Genomic DNA, 15,036 nt, shown 5'->3' with positions numbered 1-15,036 from the left:
GACTATGAAGTCATTCCCGACGGAACGTCAGCATCACAACGGCGACGCGCACGCCCATAAATTGTACATGTTGTACGACTGAAGCCATATTACGCGCGTTAAAGAATCTGTGGTGTTTAAACTTTGCAGTGTTTATGTTTAAGTTTCTTTGTTTTGGAACATTGAGGCGATGTTTTTTTAAGGGGGGAGTAATGCCGCGAAACCTTCAAACAGTAGTTGTTTTTTAACAGCCGCCGGCATACAGGCTTATCACTCTGATTCTGGACCGCGTATCAGTTCCGTAATCTTTGTTTGTTAATGCTCGATGTCGCAAGTCACACCTTTATCAGTTTTGTTGTAGCGAAAGATGCACCGAGATCTGTCTCGAAGGTTCCGGCCACTCGGGTGTCTTTCCACAATGTTCCAGCCCGTGCTGGTAGCTGTTTGCGACGTTATCTAGATTGTTCTGTGCAGCCTTTAAATTGAGCGTTGCCGAGTGTGACGGGCATTCTTTGTCCGACGACCGACGAGCGCGTTTGTTGCTATCGCCGCCGCCGAGTTGCTTAGTTCTTTTGCGGGCGCAAGTCAGCCCAAATAAAGAGTTTCTTTAGTGCAATCATCGACCCTTCATTTTTGTCGTCGACCTCGTCACCACTACGTGACAGTATGTATGTATGTATGTATGTATGTATGTATGTATGTATGTATGTATGTATGTATGTATGTATGTATGTATGTATGTATGTATGTATGTATGTATGTATGTATGTATGTATGTATGTATGTATGTACACACGCACGTACTAACTTCAACGCATATTAAAGAACACCAACAGTCAAAATTACCACGGATCTCCTCTACCGTGTCTCTCATAACCAATGTAACTTTGGGACGTTAAGCCCCATATATCATACCATACTATTTTGAGTCCTCTTCCTGCTTTTCTTTTTTGTCCCGTTTACATTGCGCTAATTGACTAGTCATGACACTTCTTCGAGCTCTGTCCTCGCTATGGTGCTACCGATTTGCACAGTTTGGCCATTCCTAGCCACGTCTTTCGTTTCCTTAGAACGCTTGACAGCTTCGGAATTATTTCTGGTTAACATCCCTGCCTTCCGCCCTCCTTTTCTCCTCCCCTCCTTGACAGCTTTGTTTAGTTGTCTTACATCCTACTTTACAGCACACTATCTCATGATGTTTCGGCGATGTTTCGTCATTATGGTTCTCGGCCTCACCAGCGTGATTTAAATTAACATCCTCTGTGTTCCCTCTTACGCTATTTCTTTAATGTGCTTCTTCCTTGCTAAATGTTCTCGTTCTCTGTTCAAATATACGCTAACTTGTAACCTCAGCTTCCAGTGCAACTCACCTTTAAAAGCACCTCCACATTTTACACCATGACATGTGCGCCCAATATAAAGTAGTTATTATTTTAATATCATCGTTGATGTTTTCCTGCGTTCACTCCCTGGCCACTTTCAGAAGGCAGTATTCATCGTCAGCAATTTTTGTTTCGCTTTGTGAAGTTTACTCATAAATTCGCCTACTGTTCTTTGAGCCTATGACGTAGTCCCCCACTGCTTGGTCCCCAGCCTGCCTCTTGCCGACTCTGGTATTTAAGTCGCCCATCAGGACGATGTACTGCGTTTGCACTCCGCTCATTGCCGATTCCACGGGTTCATAGAAGCTTCTGACTATCTGGACATCGAGACGGATAGCAGGTGTGTATTGCTGTATAGCCTTCCATTTTACCTCATATTAGCTTTCCTGCACTAAGCCCTCACCGTTCCACGAAACCAAGATAACATAGTACATGTCCCCTATTTCACACTATATATGCCTTCAGTCCTCCTAACCTTATTAAGCCGTATAAGCCTTAAAACGTCACACTTAACAACGATTAATTCCTTCTAGAACACTGTTATCCTAGTTGCTCTAACAGGGTTCTATCCTGTTTCTTCACGTGCTTAAATAATTAATCTCCGCTTCTCGTTTCTCCTATTTTCCTTTTAGCACCGCACGGAACGCCCAGTACGGGCTTATTTATAATTTTTGTGTTCATGCTATTTCTTCAATAACTGTGTAATTTATACACCCCGCTGAATATTTTCTTTCAAAGTTGAAACTGCATTACTCATATGCCTCCGGGCCCATTATCCCTTTTCGAATCTCTCTGAGTACATTATATCTGTTGCACCCTCATAAACCACTAAATTTTTGTTGCTGCTGTTGTGGTTGTTGTTTTCGCTAAATACTTTATTCTTCGATTCATCAAACATTAGACCAGCTCTATGCGCGAGGCACCATTTCATGCATGAACAAGTACCGCCACCTGCTGGGTGGCAGTACCAATCAGCGCGTCATTCAATGAGGACTATTTTACATTCAGTAGTGAATAATCTAAAGTGAAGTGAGGTGTTGCGGAACATATTGATATTTATAGCCTACTCTGCCTACCCGCTGTAAATAGTGACTTGTAGAAATCTTACTAGGCTTGCATCGGCTTGAAAGCTCGAATTTATAGGATATCCGCCTTTAAAATATACCCTAGTAATTCTAGGTGTTAAGCGCCGTGTTATACTTAGTCGCAATGGCGGAGAGTCAGCCGCTTGTCTAGGTTTCCTTGGCTTCAATGCGGTACCACGGATCTTTTTTGTAAGACAAAAGTTAAAAGCATGTCGCTGATTATACTTACAGTACGCTTGGTTTCCTTGGCCACAACTCCCTCCTTCCTGGTGTGTCCGTAATACCTTGTTTGTTCTAACATTATTGTACGTGCCAAACTAGAATATGCCCATTGTGTTTAGCACCCTCACGCAAGATATATTTTACTATAACTCTCAAGCAAGTTCAAAATCTTTCTACTTGCTTCATCCTTCCGTTTTTATCATGTTTAACTGGCTTGAAAGATACTAAGGTGTAAATAAATCTTGTTGGCCTTTACTGACATTCATCTCTTCTTCAGAAAATGTACTTTGTCAATTAAATACACAAATTATTGCTTTCTCTTGTCTTTGTCAACCCGTGATTCAAGTGATTCAACACTGAGAGTAAAATTCGAAACTAATATTTCTTTTGAACATTTTGCGATAGAGTCAAGCCTGAGCTGGAACATCTTCCCGCCTCTACCACGTCCATCGCGCACCCGTCTTTAAATATTCACTTTCTTCTTACATTCCGCCGTCTGCCCAATACACATGCATTTTTTTTTTCCACCAACTCTTATCTGTAAAAGACATCGGCCCCGAGAGCAAATGAATGAAAACTTTAAAACAGAAACATACGTTGTCCTTGCTCATAGTGAATCAAGACAAGCGAAGAAATCGTAGCTCTCTCTGCATTACAATCAGAAAGGGAGCCCTCGCACTAGAGAACGCAATTCTACGGAATAAATGTCCAGCAACAAGGTATGCATGCAACGACGTAACGCGAGAACAACCTCTAACGCACTCTTCACGGCGTGTGCACTTCCCAACTTTCAGATCCCCTCGCCGTTGTCAGGAGTCTGAACAACGAGGGAAGCATAACAATGGGGATGCACGACGCCATCGATAAAGTGATTGGGACCCAGAATCGTGGAGGGTGCAACCGTCCTCAAACAATCGAAGCTTGCTCTGCGTTCGGGCGAGAGCGGGCAAAAGTGGAGAGCCGCGATTCGTTTTCCCTGCCTCCCGCTTACAAAAGCGCGCTAGCCGTACTTGCCCCGCGGCTGCGAGGGGAGACCATCCCAGCCACCCTTGAGGCGTCTGAACGCGTTATGTCTCCTGCCTCCCCCTTGGGTCATCCCGGAGTCCCCTTGCACCTATGAGGGCTATAGGCTTTGTTTTCAGAGTGCTATACTGACCACGCTGACCGCACGAAAGGAAGAGGGAAGGGGATGGACGCAAGCGAGCACGACTTGCTTCGTCGCCACCGCCCAATTTATCGGCACGCCAATAATACTAAGAACAGAGAGTAGTTGTTATGAGATGTTTGGAAGAACGCTTCTCAGGCCTTTCCTAATATGACTCACCTTTGTACATGGCTTCGTCGAAAGCCTGCAACTCGAGCAGCAAGCAGGGTCGTTGGAGTTTGTGAGTGCAGCGCACATGACGAAGTAAAGACCACTAAGGTGGATTACAACACGAGAACAACGCCAACACAGAATCAGGACATGCACAGCGCTGTAACCCTCGTCGGTATGATCAACCAACTCGGCCGGACGTCTATGCTTGTTAATTAATATTACGATTACAGCTTTGATTCATTTTTATTTTATTTCACTAGGAGGATGCCGATAATTACAATCGAATATAATCTATAATCAACGGACATTTTGAGAAGATGCCTAAATGCGTGAACTCAGCCTTATTTTAAGGCTAGCTCGTGAAAGTCAGTCAAACACTCGTCATGTCAATATTTGCCCTTCTTTTTCAGTAGCAAGCATCGGCCAGGATTGGCTGGAAAAGTGAACCACGGGTCTTCCAGGTCGTACACAGTATACTTCTTGCGAGACATGGAAAGCCTGAGAGGCGAAGCATCCGGTGCGCAATGAAGCACACTTTGGCTGACGTTGTTTCAAAGGCAGGCTTGCTCTTCTCCCTCCTCCTCCTCCTCCTATTCCTCCTCTGGCCATCTGCCAAAATGTATCGGCGCTGAGGTGGCGGTCCCACGTGAGAACCTCGCAGTAAAAGACACTTTTCAGGATATGGGCGATGGGGGAACGGTCTACGACCGCGCGTCGTAAAATGTCAGAAACGGAGGGCGCGATGGCTCCTATTCCATCTCACTCTCCCCCTACCCTCCCCGTCTCGTCTATGGAACTGAAACGGCTTTGTGAAGCTCAGCAAAAGGTGCGGCCTTGCCATCCCCTGCGTGTGCACCAACGCAAGGGCACTAACATAGACAGGCGGCCGCACATAAAGAACGCGTAGAAGCGCGCAGATATTGCCCTTACGTGAGCCCTCTGGACCAGGCCCTGAGCGTCAACGCAGAGAGGGACTTTATGCGGTCAGGCCGAATTACGATCGGGGATGACGCGCTCTCAATCGGGGTGGCGCTGGGACGAATGCCCGGATTTGCACTGTGGGACAGAAAGCGATCGCGCGCGCGCGCCTGTGTGCGTGCGCGCGCGTGTGTGTGTGTGTGTGTGTGTGTGTGTGTGTGTGTGTGTGTGTGTGTGTGTGTGTGTGTGTGTGTGTGTGTGTGTGTGTGTGTGTGTGTGTGTGTGTGTGTGTGTGTGTGTGTGTGTGTGTGTGTGTGTGTGTGTGTGTGTGTGTGTGTGTGTGTGTGTGTGTGTGTGTGTGTGTGTGTGTGTGTGTGTGTGTGTGTGTGTGTGTGTGTGTGTGTGTGTGTGTGTGTGTGTGTGTGTGTGTGCGCACGCACGCACGCACGCACGCAAACGCGTTGTTTCCCCTGCTTATTCCTCACCTCTCTTCTTCCTCGTCTCGCGCTGCAATGACTGATTCCAGCCCGTGCAGGCCTAAAAACTGAATGCCCCTGTAGGTCTTTGTCCTGCGTAAACTGGAGGATAAACAGAGCTAACCGGACGTCAGTTGCACTTGCCTCCTATCCCAAAGGGGCAGGCATCAAGATGAGCAGCGCGCCGGACCCCCCACGCCTGTCTACTGAGGCAGCCCCGCACAGGCAGGGGTCCGTATCAGCCATCCAATTTTTTTCGCTTTCATATTCGCTTTAGCCTCCAAAGGAACGAGGGTGGAGTGTCGGTATTCTGCCGCTGCCAAGAACAGTACTAGCTTGAAGCTCTAGAGCCCAATCCTACCTATTGTCAAGACGGTGCCACACACATCGCAGGACATAATGTAGAATGTGTTACATCAGAGTGTGCGGCCAAAAAATCGAAATGTGACGATTTGGAACAGCATCTGATATTTGCTTTCACCGACGTCCTCGATATCTTGTTTTAAAAGATTGCTGCGGATCACAAACGCGGCCACTATGAATTGCAAAGAAGGCAAAATATACAAGTCTGTCTTCCAAATATTATCATAAAATTCATTTTGTTTCATGGCATGTTTCTTTTTTTTTCTCTAATCAACAGATCCGAAAAACAGCCTGAAGATATCACCTAAAGTAATTCTGATACCACTCTGTTATTTGTTTCCTACAATGCCATCTTAAGCATTTATTTATCCGTGAATTACCCGTCTTTAGTTTTTATTTATTATTATTTAGCTCTAACTCTAACTGTTTAGAGATAGGAAGCATGCAGAGTGGTTCAGATAAATAAATCGAGTTAATGACATTCTAGTGGAAATCAAGAAGAATAAATGGGGATGGGCAGGGGATGTAGGGCGAATAGAGGATAATCGATGGTCGCTTAGGGTAACAAATTGAATTCCGAAGGTTGGAAAGCGTAGAAAGGGGTGACAGAAAGTCAGGTGGATGGATTAGGTTAAAAAGTTCGAAGTGGTCAAGTGGATGCAGCTAGCACAGAACCGGGTTTATTGGAGGAATATGTGAACGTCCTCCGCTCTGCAGTGAGTTTAATCCGGCTGATGATGATGATGATGATGATGATGATGATGATGATGATGATGATGATGATGATGATGATGATGATGATGATGATGAACGCTAGTCAGGTTTTTAAAATGTTTCTGACTCATTCTGACAAGTGCTGCCAAGCCTTCTGAGTTGATATTAAAGAATGTTTTTCGTTATTTATTCTTTACCCGACAAGCTAATCTTGAATGCGTTAAGCATTCCATTGACAGATATGATTGCATTGGCTTCCAAAGCATCGCTAGAGTTCCAGTTCGTGTTTTTAAAGCTTTTAAGATTTTATGTTCAATCGTCCACTTTTAAGGGAGACCACACTTGTAAAAGCAGAGTGTGTGCATCCGATCCTGCATCACTCAAGTTCTTAGTAACGTTGTGCTAACTTTCTCATTTCAATCGTCTTCTTTGCGCATCGTGCACTGACCAGAATGTTCTTAAAGAATTCCTATTTGTTTATAAATTTTTAGTTGTGTTAGATTGCGATGGGCGGGCCATTGAATGTGAAAGGAGGGAGGTATTGACTACATATGGAATGGTGATTAACGCTCGTAACGTAACTCAATAACTGCCAGGTAATGACCAAATCAGCTTTCTAGATATTCCCCTCCCTTTTAAAGCTGGTGGTGTCTTCTGGAGCTATGAACAGTGCGCCAACAAATCGCTCCTTCCTTTCAACTCTGCCCACTCAAAGTTCGTTAAACGAGCTATCGCCACAATGTGCTTCAAGAACCCATGCCGCACCCTTTTTTGCACCCCTAAGGGTGAGATTCTGTTTAGTGTGTAGTTACGGCACGCTTCTCTAGAATCTGCAAGAATCCGCACCTCACCCCAAAAGCGTTCAACCAACGAACGGAAAGTCTTCCGAATGGGAGATATTCCCAGAACCTCCTCATCTCTGTCGCGGAAAGGCTTTGTGGTACGCCGCCTGTGGTACGTGGTACGTCCACGTGGTTCGCCCACGAAGAACGCAGGCAGAAGGTAGCTAAAGGTGGCCCAGCGTTACGACGTGAGAATCGTGCTCTTTGTTCCTGATAAGCTGTCAAAGTTAAACAGAATGAGCAATCCAGAGGCAACCCAGCAACGGAAATGTGGAAGAAAGCGCCGACAGCATTTTTTTGAATGCGCAGAAGACTTAGTTTACCATAGTCTCTTAACTTGTGGAAAAATGTAGTTTGATTAAGGTGTGTGAACTTGATTGAAAGAGAGGTTCAAGAAAATGTAATCTATATATATATATATATATATATATATGTATATATATATATATATATATATATATATATATATATATATATATATATATATATATATATATATATATATATATATATATATATATCCATCTATTCATCCATCAGTCCATCTGTCGGTGTATGTATGTATGTATGTATGTATGTATGTATGTATGTATGTATGTATGTATGTATGTATGTATGTATGTATGTATGTATGTATGTATGTATGTATGTATGTATGTATGTATGTATGCATGTATGTATGTATGTATGTATGTATGCATGTATGTATGTATGTATGTATGTATAGGCTTTCTGCATAGCCACTATCTGACTTGCAAGGACTTGGATTGGCCTCGTCATCTTGGGAGCACATTTATTAGTAGAAAGAGCTCAGGACGTGTAACCTGGGAATTCGGGTAATATGAACAGATATGTGATCTCAGAGAAGCTTCCATGCCCATTCTCTATCACCCACTTAGAAGCAGAAATTTCCCATTTGTGCAGGTATTGACAATTAGGCCGGCTTGTGTTCAGAGCGTAATATGCATGAACCATTTACAATAAATGTTTAGGAAATCCGGCGCTGTTCATGTCATCTCGTCTAAGTCTTTCTCTTTTTTGCGCTCCCATCTATTAAAAACACGTATTATTCGGCTTTGGATAGAGAAGTTTCAATCCACACAGGCTTTGACAAGAATGAAAAGATCGCGCGTTTAAGTTTGTTGCTAGCGTTCCAAATCGTTAGAGAATAGGAGAAATTCCCTTCCCCTCTGCCCCCAATCTCAGATATTGCAGAAATGCATATGACCATTACAAAGCTTAGAATCAAACCCCTCGTTCTGTATATATATATATATATATATATATATATATATATATATATATATATATATATATATATATATATATATATATATATATATATATATATATATATATATATATGTGTGTGTGTGAAGGAAAGAAGCCAACAGTCGGCGAGGCCAAGGAAAGCATTGGGGATTATGTTTTATGTCTTTTTTTTTTTATTTTTACTTGGATAGTCGCAGAAATGAGTAATGTAATCTGCTTAGGGGAAAGATAATACACAAAGTAGAAGAAAAAACAACGTGCCGATGGTGGGGACCGAACCCACGACCTCCGAATATCGCGTCCGGTGCTCTACCAACTGAGCTACATCGGCCGCTGTCCCCCCTGCTACTTTCTTGGGTATTTATGTGATCTGTATACGAACTTTGAGAGTGTTCACCAGCGCCACCCTCAACCATAGCGGCGGACGTGGAACGTCCTGTGTTACTGCCAGCGCCACGTAGAACGTGATTAGGAGCGAGGGCGAAAGCTGTGCTAGAACCCTCTTACGCTACCTATGGCTTCAAAACTGCCAGAACCGAGACCCCCGTATATATATATATATATATATATATATATATATATATATATATATAAAGCAGCATATCTGTAAAGCTGTAGCTAGTCAAAGTACCTCGAAAAAATCTCTTAAACTATTGCCGGAAAGAACTACCTCACATAAGATGAAGAATAAATGTTGTTAAACGATACTAGTGTTCTACGATACGAAAGCATGAATCGCCAAACGCTAGCAAATTTCACTCGTTATGTCTCAGCGTTTCTTTCATTACCAAATTCTTTTTTATTATTCTTTAGAGAGGGGGGGGGGGGGGGGGGGGGAGTGATGAGCACTTTTCCGGATTTCCATTAACACAAACAATGACGCCTCTCGTTCGTGTTTCAAAAGGAACTACTCTTTTTGTTTTGCGCTTTTTGCTGTCTTCTACTAAAATAAATCATATTTCCCGCACAAAGCCTCGGGCTTCGACGAAGAGACGGCAGCATTTGACAAGCGTTATCGAATTACAGCGTCACTTTAGGGCGTTTGTTGACAGCCCAAATTAATTTCACCCTTCGCCCTTTCGGTGTTGGGGGAATTCTTTGTCTTTGTTAATCCGACTGTGTCAAAACAAAACTTCTTCCGGGCTCGGCTTGGCCTGGCTTGACTGAAGCTTCTCGTTGCGCACTTTTGCAGCGCCTTCAGCTTTAGTCCTTTGAACGCCTCCCTTCCTGTCGGCGCTGTCGGCTTTCGTCCAGTGTCCTTCGTAAATAATTTTACTTTAATTTTCTCTTATATCACGTACTGAGGGGCGCTTTGTTCGCGGTATTGATTTCTCGGGGCATGCTGCCTGCGAGTTCTGAAAAATGAGGAAAATCTGTGCAGTTCAATCTAGCGCCATTTTTAATAAGACCGCAGGCGCCTGCGCCGATATTGTCAACGTAATGCGAAAAAGTATGTGATTCTGCGATCAACCTCTAAAACGCTGCAACGTATCACTCGTTTAAGATAGTATCAGAAAGCGGCATTGCTACCTGGCTTGAACTTAATATTGCAAGGTCGAAACTTTAAAGCTTTTTCTAGTTAAGCCTGAAACCTTATATTTACTTCTCTGAGCCTGTACAAAAACAAATTAACACTGCAAATTATTTTCTAAACACTATTCAGCCTTTCTTCAATAAGTAAACCCTCAAATAAAAAGCGAGGACAGCTGTCGCAAGCATTTGAAGGAAAGCATTTAGACAAGTCACGTGCAATGCCAAATGCGTCTTCGTTGCTTTCCGTCAGGATTTTACTCTCGAACATTCTTTTTTTTTTTTTTTTTTTTTGCACCACCGCACGCACCTCCGCAAGCATCTTTATTTCGCTTGCTTTGAGTTTCGAACAGTAGTTGAGCATCGAAAGATCTCAAGCGAACAAACTTTAATTCGATGCCACTTGAATGAGCCACTTAGAGGGTATTTTAAGCATGAGCTTTTTCAAATGAGCTGCTAATATTTCGAGCCTAAATAAACAAGTTTGCACTAATTACCAGACATTTAACAAACAAGTGAGTGCCAGAAACTATAGTGATGGTAAACGTACGTGATAAAAGTTGGAGGACGCTTAAGCTTTGCCTTTAAGAATGGAACGCGATAGCGTTATCGCGCCCCATTCGCGCCATCTACTCATTTGCTTGTCCCGGGGCGTAGAAGCGCTGCCAGCCACCTTGCCGAAACGCGCAGACCTCAAGTTGCAGTCCTAGTTCGTCGGCAACATCGTTGCCGATCCGAGCCGGCGCGATGAAGGTCTCGGAGGCCATGCCCTGTCTATCTTATTCCGTGCGCCACACGCACGATGGCGCTACGTGCACGCCAAGTGAAGAGGAAGTACAGCGGAAAAGTAATTTGTCACTCGCTTAACTGCGTGTTCTGTAATTCTGTAATTTACATGCTCATAATTATTAATATGAGCCACAATACACTTATCTAAGGGACATTTCTGAGAAAACACCGCAATCAATAGACGCGCCTTTGTTCATTTCAGACCATCCAGCTAGCGCGGCGGGCACACAATTGTATTAATGTTGTATTAATTGTTGTATTATTGAATGCTCATTGTGCCCTGTAAGTGGTTTTGTGTATTGTGCCGAAGTCAGGCAATAAAGAAAAAAAAAGAAAAGCTACCGTGGCGGAGTGGTTAGCGTGCTCGTCTCACACCCCAGAGGCCCACATTCGATTCCTCAGGTCGGCGATTTTTCCTCCCCGTTTTTATTTATTAATGCTTCTGGGATCTTTCGCTCACGGCCAACGCCGGACGACGCGGGACGGCGGCTGCCGACGACTCTACCGATTTTTCTGCGACACGGGGCCCTTAACGCTCTCGCGTTAAAATATCGATCGCCAGTGCATCACCGTTGGCAGCAAACTTGGAGGAAGGAAAAACTTCCTTCTTCCATGGTAGCAAAGAATATGACACTTACTGAGTCCGTGGCATAGACTGCATTACCCGTTCCCGTGCTCTACAGCTTCAGCGGCTGACATATATACGAATGTCATCATTTTCAGGACTTGTTAAAGACAGTCTTGCAGCTTTCCGCCCAAAGTTATGGCAGTCAAACTTAATACTGGACTTTCTATCAGCCCCGTATTTTAAACTCTTTTTTATCCTCCTATTGATTCACTACCTTTCTGAAGATTCTCTCTCAACAGCACTATCTTGCTTCGTCCTCAAAAGCCAAACTTTCCTTGAAATATTTTTTTTTTTTTTTTTTTTTGTAGAAGGACAGTCTGTGCAGCCTGACAGGCGACGTTTTCGAAATTAAATCGAATCGATCTCTCAACGCCCACTCTATGGACAAATATAAGCTCACGTGGACGCATTTCTGCAAGAGTCTCGTAGCAGGAAACTCAAAATGTAACCGCATTTCAGTTCTTTATTGTCTCAGTTCCAAAGGACTGATTCGATCGTAAAGAACGGAGAGCAAATTTCTGGCAACGTCAAGCCAAAGTCCGCCATCCGCATTCGCTGACTTCAAGTGAATTACACAATCGTCAAATTGCTCTGAGACAAAAGAGATTATTGTACGCAAGAGAACGGAGTGGATTGCGTTAAAACTTCGGCCGCTGTGGAAGATTGGAAGCAAAAATTGGGAGATCGAGAGAGAGAGAGAGAGAGAGAGAGAGAGAGAGATTGATTCCCGCGCATAACCGGATCGGCTGTGCTGCGCTCAGCAACTTGGGTTCTGGGACTAAGGCGAACGCCGGAATCGACAGATTTCGTTTTCGATGTCTTAGGAGACCTCGCGAACTCAGCTCGCTTCCTAACGTGTTCAAGATCAAGCGGTATAAAAAGCGTTGTAAGGGATATGCGGTAAAGAGGAGGAACGCTGAGGCGGGCAGATTAGAGTGCCTTATTAGCGGAACTGTTTGCCTAGCCTCCGCTCCGTCATTACTCGCTGCGCTGATTTCATTTGCATGCACCCCGCACCTCCCCAATCCCCCTCCCTTTCTCTCTTCGTCATTTTCTTTATTCCTCCGAAGGTTTATGAGTCATTACAGAAGAAAAAAGCTCCTTCTGGCTCCCTTCTTGATCTTGCTAGTTGCCAGCAGCAGAAAGTAAGCTCGCTGGAGAAAGTCTATACGATATAAAACAAGAGGCTTGATGTCAACTTCTAAATATACTGAACTGATTTCCTGGTACAATGCTTCTAAATATAGGCTTAAGAAGGTTCGCTTGCTAACGTCGCCTCATGGCTTCAAAATAGATGGGCACAGCTATACTTCGTCTCACGAGATGTTTGCAGCACTGCGAAAGGAAGAGGCACCCCAGTCTAATCAAGATCACGCGCACTACAATAGGCAATTGTTCTCCTGCGCGCCTCTCGCCCCCCCCCCCCCCCCCCCAAATTGGCGGGGCAGACAGCAGGAGCACAATTCTATATTATAGTGCGCAGGGGTGAGAGGCACGTAGGAGCACAATTGCAAGGGCTCCTCTGCCTTTCGCAGTGCTCAAGATATCTTGTGAGACGAAGTATAGATACTAATTATTGTCTGGGAGAACCTCGCTGTGGTCGGAACGTTTACTTAAGTATCGGTTTTGCATCACTAAATAAATCACATTTTACTGCACAGATGCTGCTTCTCGTTAGCATGAATAGGGTTAGTCTACGCTACATTTTGTGACACATTGAATGATAGCGACGTCGTTTTTTTAACCCGATGGAGTTAAAGACACCGCTGCACAAATATCCACCGTTGTCTGCGTCGTGATTGAAAATTCATTAGCATGGCTCTGTCGGATGGTAGTCTGCAAGTGACGTTCGCAGGCAATGATTGGTCGGCGGGTTGGGCAATGTCACGACATCACGTAGCGTGATCACATAACACATAATATGCCCAATAACTCAGATTGCTCTTTTTGAGATGAGAATGAACCCACCGGGACCTATAGATCGCGAGTCAGACACTCTGGCCCCAGGCCGTGCTTTCCAGTTCGCATGGCTTCGTCGGAATTGGGGCTTGATATCTGTCTCTGGTGGGTCTGCACATAAATCCGGTAGCTCACAATTGCATGCTAATGTGTGAGATAATAGTGGTACAAGTTAATGGATTAGAGATTACGCGAGGAGAAAATGCAGAAACGCGTAAGAGGGTTCACCAGAGGCGCCGCGCCCAGGAGCCATTAATTTGAAAGAGGGCTTAACGCAAGATAAACAAGGCCATGAAAGGAAGCACAGGGCGAGAACTGGTATGGTGTCTGCTTTCCCCTTCTTGTTTCTTTTTGCTCTAAGCCCTCTTCCAAACGAGCCCGCTGCGGTGGTGCAGGGGTTAGAGTATGCCCAAGGATGAAGGATTTAAGGATGCGCCATCTAAAAGTGGCCACGGCGGCCACTTTTAGATGGCTGCGAAAAGCAAAGCGCCAATCTGCAATGCGATTTCAGTGCATGTTAAAGAACGTCAGGTGGTTGAAATTCCCGGAGCCCTGCACTACTGTGTCTCTCATAGCCTGAGTCACCTTCGGGCTATAAACCCCACAAACCCAATCAAGCCTCTTGCAATTCATGTCTTACATACGGGCCTAAACCTAAACTTTGCTGTAGCCATTAACCATGTCGCAATGCACCTTAAAGGCAGAGTTGAAGTGACCCCCCCCCCCCCCCCGCCCCTTTCGCTTTAAATATTTGAAACACTAACGACTTCTTGAGATCACAAACAAGAAGCCTTATTAACCTTTTTAGTGGATCTTTTCGAACCTGCAATGCATTACCTTCAAGACGCACAGAGATGAGCTGTAAACTTAAGCCGAACACAGCGGATGGATAAGAAAGCGATTTGGCGAAAGGTTGTATCGGGTGTGCACAGAGAAGTTCCGGTAAGGGCCGCCTCTTCGAAAGCAATGGGTTTTTCTCTGTTGATCGTGAAAGCTGATAAAAAAACACGGGCAACAGCAAAAGACAGACACCCGAGCGGTCCACAGCAGACGCAGTAGAAGCAGTCTCTGGTGTATTCAATTCGAAATAATTGCAAGTTCTTAGCGGCATGTGCGGTGGCATGTGACTACAATTTCCTTTCTAAAAAAGCCGAAAGGCAGGGTAAAATGACGCGAAGAATAAAAAGCTTTACTCAAGCAGCTCAAGTACAAAACGTGTGTATGCATATTCTGTCAGCATAACTAAGGAAGACTTACTTCCTTAGTTATGCTGACAGTCTTACTTCGGGACCTCCTACTGTACAAACTTTTTTATGCACTTATAATTGACTTGTATTTCGTTTTAATAAACCTTCAAACCTTCAAACTGAGCTCTTTTCTTAGGTGTACATTTTTTTAATTACCAGAAAAATATATATTAACGCCACTTCATACAGACCAACTGTTTAATCGCATTCCGTTTATCTTGCTCTTATTTATTTACCTCTCCTCTCCTGCACATAGGTGCGTTGCTTCCCTGAGTGGGGTAACAAGAAGCTACCCTGCCTTTGAGGCCAAAT

This window comes from Amblyomma maculatum, chromosome 2 (genome assembly GCF_055883805.1).
Source record: "Amblyomma maculatum isolate TAMU_Amacu chromosome 2, ASM5588380v1, whole genome shotgun sequence".
NCBI lineage: Eukaryota > Metazoa > Arthropoda > Arachnida > Ixodida > Ixodidae > Amblyomma > Amblyomma maculatum.
The sequence above is the reverse complement of the archived record's forward strand: the minus strand, read 5'-3'. Positions refer to the sequence as shown.